The sequence below is a fragment of the Berghia stephanieae genome, chromosome 9 (assembly GCF_034508935.2).
Source record: "Berghia stephanieae isolate SIO BIC M18660-M18661 chromosome 9, UCSD_Bste_1.3, whole genome shotgun sequence".
Lineage (NCBI taxonomy): Eukaryota > Metazoa > Mollusca > Gastropoda > Nudibranchia > Aeolidiidae > Berghia > Berghia stephanieae.
The window spans coordinates 2,488,453-2,498,452 of NC_088368.1; positions in this window are offsets into that span (position 1 = coordinate 2,488,453).

Sequence of the window (10,000 nt, forward strand, 5' to 3'; positions counted from 1 at the left end):
CCACTATGGGAGGTCAGGAACCCTAGCCATTGTCAAGGGAAAGGACAAAACCAAAAAGCCGGTTGGAAAACAGATAATATAGGTGTAGAGAAGACACAGTGTGTGACCTTCCTGTCCACTATGGGAGCCCAGAACCCCATCCTGAATATGTTTGTTTTTGATGGTTTTACGGCGCTTGCAACACATTAAGGTCATATCAGCGCCAGTAAAAAAGGAAGAAAATGGGGTAGTAAAAAGTTCTAGAATTATAATTAAAGCACCCAAGACAAAGGGGAATTGGTTCAAATAGGAAATAGATGTAGATTCCAAGAGCACCACGTCAAAATACTTAGTTTGAGATCACCTAAAAGTCTCATTCAGACACAAGCACATGTCCCAACTAAGAGGAATACACTCAAATGTTTACAAATCATATAATATAATATGTAAACATAATCTGATTATAGAAATGACAAAGTGTACAAAGTTCAAATCAACCATTGTTAAGATAGATTCATATTTTATTTGGCAACTGATAAAAAGACACAGTAAGTATTTAAAGATAACATCATATTCATGATTCATAATGAGAGTACAGAAGAAGCAGAAGAAAATAAAACGGAAAATAGATAATGTGTAATTAAAACAACAATAACACGTAATAACTAATACATAATAATATTACAACTAAAACAAACACATGAATCATGCATTCCATGTAAGGGCCATATCCATGACCTCTTGACCCCATGGTCATTGACCAATCACGTGTCATGACAAACACATGAATCATGCATTCCATGTACGAGCCATATCCATGACCTCTTGACCCCATGGTCATTGACCAATCACGTGTCATGACAAACACATGAATCATGCATTCCATGTACGAGCCATATCCATGACCTCTTGACCCCATGGTCATTGACCAATCACGTGTCATGACAAACACATGAATCATGCATTCCATGTACGAGCCATATCCATGACCCCTTGACCCCATGGTCATTGACCAATCACGTGTCATGACAAACACATGAATCATGCATTCCATGTACGAGCCATATCCATGACCCCTTGACCCCATGGTCATTGACCAATCACGTGTCATGACAAACACATGAATCATGCATTCCATGTACGAGCCATATCCATGACCTCTTGACCCCATGAGGATTGACCAATCACGTGTCGTCATGACCAACAACCAGAAACGACATGGATCTCCACTCCACTACGGTTTCCTCAAACTTCCAAAGACAGGCTAAATAAACAGTTGGAGGAAACACTACTCGAGTGTTTTTATTTTTGTTTTTGTTTGTTGCTTTAGGTCTCTTCCAACACAATTGAGGTTATATGAGAGACCGCTGAAACAAAAAAACAAGCAATCTAACAAAAATAGTACAAATGTAACTCAAAATCATAACCTAAAGATATCACAAGCTAAATTATAAATAACCAAGAACAAACAGACAGAAGATTTACAGAAAAAAAATATCCCCTGTCAAAAATACAATCACAAACCAAAGAAGCAGGATAGGCTAGTAAAGAGAAGAAGAAACGACATCACTATCGGATCGTACACCCATGCGAACATCATAGGTATATGATTCAAGGGTGATGCTCCCATCCAACCACCCGCCTACTCGAGTGTGATACCATAATAATAATATTAACAATTCATAGAATACATTTTTCATTATTGTTGCCCAATAGAAACCACAAGATCATCAACTTGTATATTCTTATAAAATTAAAAAAAAAAAAAAAACCCAACTAAATAAGTAACAAGTTTAAAACATCTTCAAAAGATTTTCTATCAAATTTAATAATAAAGGTTAAATATAGTTTGGATTTTAAAAATAGAAAGAAAAAAAAAATCTCCCCCCCCCCCAAACCTCAAACCAAACACCCCCCCCCCCCCCCCCCTTTAAAAAAAACAAAAAAAAAACAAAACAATACAAAACAAAAACAAACAAAAAAAACAACAAAAAACAACACACGAACAAAGAGGGGGAGAGAAAGATGAAGAGACCCTACCAGAAGCTCAACCAATCAACCATTTATTTAAAATGAATCTAAAACAAAATAATTTTTATACCTACAAACTTTGACATTTAAATATTATATGGTCTTTCCCGAACTCAAAATTCACAGAAAGTTGGAAGAAAATAGAGTAAGATAGTGAAAGCCGGTATTGGGCACACCGCTTAATTGGGAACATAATTTTTTTCTATATACAAGTCATACCGTTTCCAATTCCTGGCCGCTTAATTGGGATGATTTGTCAGGAACCGAGCTGTCCCAATAAACATGTTTGGACTGTATTAAAAAAAACACACACAGAAATGCTTTCAAACACAATTTCCTTGAACACCTTCAGACAAGCAAAAAAAGGTTTGAGATAACCGTAGCTTGTACAATGAAGGTACAAAGAATAAAAATATTTTTTTTTGGGACATTCGAAATGAGTTTGAGAGGAAACCGAGTGTTTGAGGAAATCGTATTGCGTCCAGTATTCACTCCACATATATCCTACATCATTCGGGAGAGTTCATATTTTTAAAAAGTCAAAATTAACGGTTGAAAAAAAATAAAAAGAAGATGAGCAGGTTCTGTTTATGTATTATATAAATGAAAAAGGATAGATAGTTTAAAATAATAATGATATCACCCCACAATGTCACATGAAAATTATTGAAGGAAACATTCATCACAACAAAATGATAGAATAGATAATTTATAATAATATAAAAACAATAAATCCTAGCTCCATGCAGGTCAATCTCATTCCATACAGAGATCATCTTTGTCTTCGTGATAATACAGCACAACTACCGGACTTGGAAAAAAAAACAAAACACGTATTTAAACATTTGGCCTGAAAAATTGTCCTTGGACTAAAAAATGACCTTCACCTTGGCAAAACCTGTGACTCCCCCTTGATGAAAGTTTTTTTTTCCAAGATGAGGGTCATTTAAATCAATCGATATTTGAAGGACGTGTTTTTCTGGCCAAATATTAAAATAAAGGTTTTTCCAGAGTTTGGCAGACTTGTGGTGAGACATGGCCAGTCATCGACTGTCTGATCTTACACTTACAGTTTGTCAATGCTAAACATTTGGATAGAGAAATGACTTGATGATCAGTCAGAATGGATAAGCTATAACAACATGGTATGTCTATGAAAGGAATGTGTATCGGTGAACCAAACATTACAAGTGTGACAGTGTCTATGTCTCTCTGTGTGTGTGTGTGTGTGTGTGTATGTGAGAGAGAGAGAGTCATTCTGCCTGCCTTCTCTGTGTGATGATATAATATATATCGATGGCCCGTTGATCAAACCTCTGAAGTATAGTATTGCAAAGAGGCTACTTCAGAGGTTTGATCAACGGGCCATCGATATATATAATAAAGGAGTAAAATTCATATAACATTTACAAGCAGACCAAAAAGTCATCGTGTACCAAGAAAGAATACCCCAAATTTAAACCATTCACCGTTCTATGTACATATCAACAATGTCAGGATTTCATCCAATACACTCCAGCACGTTTCCTCCAAACTCCTTGGGACACGCAAAACAGTTGGAGGAAACTTGTATGAAAGAGTGATAAGGAAAATATTCGATCGTACTTTAAAATGAGTTCAAAGAAAACATACTCGAGTGTATATATTTAAAACAAAAAAACAAAAAACAAAACATATATCATAAATTAAAATACAACTGTAATGAGAGAAACCAACAACCAATGGATTCATATTGACATTATACAAAATTGACATTATATAAGATTGACATTATACAAAATTGACATTATATAAGATTGACATTATACAAAATTGACATTATATAAGATTGACATTATACAAAATTGACATTATATAAGATTGACATTATACAAAATTGACATTATATAAGATTGACATGAAACACCAACTGGAGAATGTCAAAAACAATTCTAGACACAAATCACATTCATTGAGCAAAATAAATCATCTCAACTCCCAATGAGAGGGACTCAGTCCAATCCTAAAACATGAAAAAACAAAATAAAAAAATAAATTCACCATGCATAAGTGACTTAAGTCAATCTGTAAACCATGAACAAAGAGAATTTGAATGAATTAGGGAAAAAAAAAAAAAGGAATAGAAAAGAAAAGAATGAATGAGAGAAGGAAAGGTGAAAATGAAAAGCAGTAAAACGCAACGACAACCATTAAAAAAAAACATGTCAACGACAACCAGAAAATAAAAAACATGTCATCTTTAGATTTTTAGCAGTTTATTTATAAAGCCATTTTGAAGTTTGAGAACGATAAGACGACAACCAGTAAGAAAAATATGACATATTTAGATTTAGCAGTTTATTTTCAAGCCAGCTTGAAGTTTGAGATTACGTGCATAGGGCATGACTTTGTCATGATGATGCACTGTATAAGTGCTATATTATTATTATTATTATTATTATTATTAATTCAGTTTGAGAGCAAAAAAGAACATTTACAATTGAATCGTAATAATTTTATACCCTTTATAAAGGTATAAAAGAGACAACAATATACTTAGATACATCATTCAGAATTTAAATATATTAAAACGTTGAAAAAGAAACCAACAAAACAAAACATTGCACACGATATCAGGATGAAAAATTAAAAAAAAAAAGAAAAGAAAAGAAAAGTTGCGAGTAGTTTTGGGTGCAGATAAAATAACAATAGACGACAGGATAATAATTGACCTGTCGTATAATTGGAGGTGAAAGTAGGTCACAAGAAATAGATAGAAATTAGAAGAGAAATAGATAAAGGATAAATATGGTAATTATTGATAAAATCCAGTGTGCTATGAAGGTGTGATGATGAATTCAAGAAGACATCCGAGGACATCAAGCAGTCACAACTCCATTCAAATTAGGATTCAACTGTTATATAAAAAAATAAAAAATATATTTATATAATATACCAAGATTGTTCCAAGAACACAAGTGACTCGTCCCATCTCTCAAGTCCATATTTTAACTACTGGTGTTTTTCTCCTCAATAATTCAATGTTATGAAAAATAAAAACAACACCAAAAGAAAAAATGGACGGGAAATTGCCCTGTTTGAATAATTCTTTTATAAAAATCTCAACAACACTGAAATGCCTGTATCCCCAGTTAGTGTCTATCGCGACAGCCAAACAGGTCAAACCGTGCCCTTGGCATGTGACACGAGTACACTACCAACTGAGCTATTGGGATCAGGCCTGGTTTAAAAACGGTTGAGCGGTTGAGTCAGACATTGCTGGTATAATCATCAAAGGTTCTTCAAAGAAAAATGCACTTCATTATGAAGGGAAAAAAAGAAATATAAGAGAAAAGGATTATCAATATTTATAAAAATCAAAGAAAGAACATTTGTCAATCATTTTATTGACCAAATACGTTTTCCGTTACGACAACAGTTATGTGAATATATTATCAATATTACGACAACAGTTATGTGAATATATTATCAATATTACTACAACAGTTATGTGAATATATTATCAATATTACTACAACAGTTATGTGAATATATTATCAATATTATGTCTTCATTGACTTCAATCACAGCAGAGATTCCTACAAAGTATTTTGTTATAGTCATCATTTGGGGTGATAAATATAAAAATCATTTAATTTGCTGGAGTTTTCCTTTCATCACGTGTTAATGATACTTTTAGATTTGGGTTAACGAAGATAATTGGACAATTAAGAAATAACAGATTGAATATTTTATCAGTGCCTTGAAACACAGCAGGGCTTGGGCAAATCTCGACTCAGGTGTGAATGAGCACCTGGCTATTGACAATGAAAAGATATTGCTAGACTGTTAGTACAAAATGGATGCCTAACAGGCAACTGGTACTGTATGAAATGGAAATATATGGTTCCATATGGCCTGCTGGGGGAAGAAATGAAGCATAGTGTGAAGCGCATTGAGCATGGTTAATCCGAGGGAATGCGCTATACGTCATCCTGATTTGATTTGACTCCCATTCAAGTAGAGATAAAGGCCATGAAAGGTGACGATTACTCCTAATCCTAAGCTGTTTCTATAGATAGTTCGAATATGACATCACTCAGGTCTTTGTTATTGTTTTTTGCCATCCGCGTTTATGAGTAATGCTCACTGAACTGTATTAACCAGACTATAAACGTTCATGGACACACACAGTTTTGTGTGTTGGTCCGTTATACTTCCGGATGGCAATGTTGTGAACTTCTTAGCCAAGGGCATACTATCTATACATTATTGATTCCATTTCTATGTCATTTTCAACAAGGTCTTGGGGGGCCAACATTTACAACTCATTCATTGTCAACATTTACAACTCATATTCATTGTCAACATTTACAACTCATTCATTGTCAACATTTACAACTCATTCATTGTCAACATTTACAACTCAGTCATTGTCAACATTTACAACTCATTCATTGTCAACATTTACAACTCATTCATTGTCAACATTTACAACTCATTCAGTGTCAACATTTACAACTCATTCAGTGTCAACATTTACAACTCATTCATTGTCAACATTTACAACTCATTCATTGTCAACATTTACAACTCATTCATTGTCAACATTTACAACTCATTCATTGTCAACATTTACAACTCATTCATTGTCAACATTTACAACTCATTCATTGTCAACATTTACAACTCATTCATTGTCAACATTTACAACTCATTCATTGTCAACATTTACAACTCATTCATTGTCAACATTTACAACTCATTCATTGTCAACATTTACAACTCATTCATTGTCAACATTTACAACTCATTCATTGTCAACATTTACAACTCATTCATTGTCAACATTTACAACTCATTCATTGTCAACATTTACAACTCATTCATTGTCAACATTTACAACTCATTCATTGTCAACATTACAACTCATTCATTATCAACATTACAACTCATTCATTGTCAACATTTACAACTCATTCAGTGTCAACATTTACAACTCATTCAGTGTCAACATTTACAACTCATTCATTGTCAACATTTACAACTCATTCATTGTCAACATTTACAACTCATTCATTGTCAACATTTACAACTCATTCAGTGTCAACATTTACAACTCATTCATTGTCAACATTTACAACTCATTCAGTGTCAACATTTACAACTCATTCATTGTATTAGACTGCTTGTCAAATATGTCGTCTTCACAAGGCTAAATAAATAAACTGTTACAAATAAAAAAAATCCCTGGCATAGCCTTTGAATCTGTTCTACCTAACATTTCACATAATTTATTTTTTTTCAAGTTAAATTCATCACTCATTATAAATTCAATATATCACAAAATAATAAAGATATATGTGCATTTGTTATATATATATTATATAAAATATTTCAAATAGAGAAAAAAATTAAAAAACAACATAAATTACACCTGTCCCATATTGGGGCTAAACCACCAATTTCTTATAGAGATATCATCACACTATTTATTGCATTCGTCCCTTCCAGGTCTTCAAATGGTTTTGTTTTTTTACCAGTTAACTCCCCTACTCTGGAAAACATTTTAAAAAAAAATTTGGTCACAAAACGTGTCCAGCAAATATCGATTGATTTAAATAAAAATTTAAAAAAAAAAAAAATCCCTTTATTCATGCCATAGGGGAAATTTGTCTCTAGGCTCTATTCCAATGGAATACAAGAATAACCCAGGCGTCAGCCTTAATGCAGAGCCACAAACTGAGCTAGGGCGAGGTGACTTGCTCAAGGCCACACAACGTAGCTGGTATTCGAACTTGGTACCTTTCAGGTACGAAGCAAAGACTGTACCAATGAGCCACGCTGTCCCACAAAACTCACCTTGGCAAAAAGTATCCAATCTGGGCGTTCAAAGGGGTCTTAGGTTTGATAGCTTTGGCCAAGTTGGGCTCATTTAGGTTGATCGATATTTGAAGGACGAGTTTTCTGATCAAATTTTTTAATACGCATTTTTCAAGAGCACAGCTGTTAACCGGTTCAACGTTTTACGATGCTTATGACACTTTTAGGTCATTTCAACACCAGTAAAAAGGAAATGTAGATTTGCATTGGAAAGTACCAGAGGGTAAGTAGGACAAAGGAGAATGGTTCAAATAGAGCATAGATGTAGATTCCAAGACAAAGGACAGAATGCAACCAGGAAAACAGATGATATAGGGGTGTAGAAGACACAGGAAGTGACCTCCTGCCCACCATGGGAGGTCAGAAAACCCCACCCATACAGCTGTTGAAGATATATGAGACCAATTGAGTCAAACTGGTATTATGTCGGGGTGAACACAATGATTACAATTGAAATTTCCTCCTTCACTCATGAAAGTAATGTAACATTAAAAATATCTTGATAGTGGGCATGTGAGTGTGTCAGAGATTCTGTCCCTTAGCTGTGTCCAACTCATTGAACACTTGTGATGAGGATAACACGTGTAAAAACTACTTTATGTTTTTTTGTTTCTACGAGTGATGTTTTGTTTGTTTTTAAAAGGTTTTACGGCTCTTGCACCATATTAAGGTCATATCAGCGGCAGTAAAAAGGAAGGAAATGGGAAAGTAAAAAGTTCTAGAATTACAATTAAGGTAGAGGAAAAGGTAAGACAAAGGAGAATTGGTTCAAATAGGAAACAGATGTAGATTCCAAGAGCACACTATCAAAGTACTTAGTTTGAGATAAACTAAAAGTCTCACTCAGACTCATAAGCAGATATTCCCACTAAAAGGAATACATTTAAATGTTTACAAATCCTATTTAATATGTAAACAAAAAAATAATACAGTGCATAATAGAGAGATGATTTACAAAACAAAAAATATCATCTCCCAAAACTCTAACAATACATTTGACTGCTTCCCTTATTTTTATTTTTATTTTTAAGGGTTTTACGGCGCTTGCAACACATTAAGGTCATATCAGCGCCAGTAAAAAGGAAGAAAATGGGATAGTTAAAAGTTCTAGAATTACAATTAAAGCACAAAAGAAAAGGTAAGACAAAGGGGAATTGGTTCAAATAGGGAACAGATGTAGATTCCAAGAGCACACCGCCAAAGTACTCAGTTTGAGATCACCTAAAAGTCTCATCCAGACACAAGCACAGGTCCCAACTAAGAGGAATACACTCAAATGTTTACCAATCATATAATATAATATGTAAACTAAACATAATACAATGCATAACAGAGAGATGATTTACAAGGAAAAAAATATCATCTCCCAAAACTATAACTATACATTCGAGTATATCCCTCCCAGCCAAGGAACTCCGGCAAGGATCAGGACAAAACTAAATAATCTCATTCCAAGACAATGACAGGGAACAATTGGAAAACGGGTATGGGGGATAGAAGACACAGTATGTACCTCCCTGCCCACTATGGGAGGTCAGGATCCCCACCCAGACTGCTTCCCTCCCAGTAGGGGTATCTGGTCAGGGCCAGGACAAAACCAAGTAATCTCATTCCAAGAAAAAGACAGAAAGCAATTGGAAAACAGATAGATATAAGGGGATAGAAGACACAGCAAGTACCTCCCTGGGAAGAAGAATGTATGTGCTATGAGTTTTCTGACCAAACAGTCAGAAAAAAACCTGAGATGAAGTGAGTAGAAAAGTGCCAGAAGACAATAGAGAATAAATTTTTTTCGCGGCGGTGATGGGGTTTGAACCTGCGACCTTATTGGTACAACTCCACCTGGCCGGTGAGAGTGTGACTCTACTGTATGAGCTATCCACGAATCGTGGATAGCTCATACGGTAGATTCACACTCTCACCGGCCAGGCGGAGTTGTCGTACCAATAGGGTCGCAGGTTCAAACGCCATCACCGCCGCGAAAAATTTTTATTCTCTATTGTCTTCTGGCACTTTTCTACTCACTTCATCTCTTGTTATAACCAACATAAATGCCTGCTCCACTCGTTTTTCTGAAGAAAAAAACCTGTAGGTTGTAGAGCAGGTTGATAGACCGAGTACTATACAA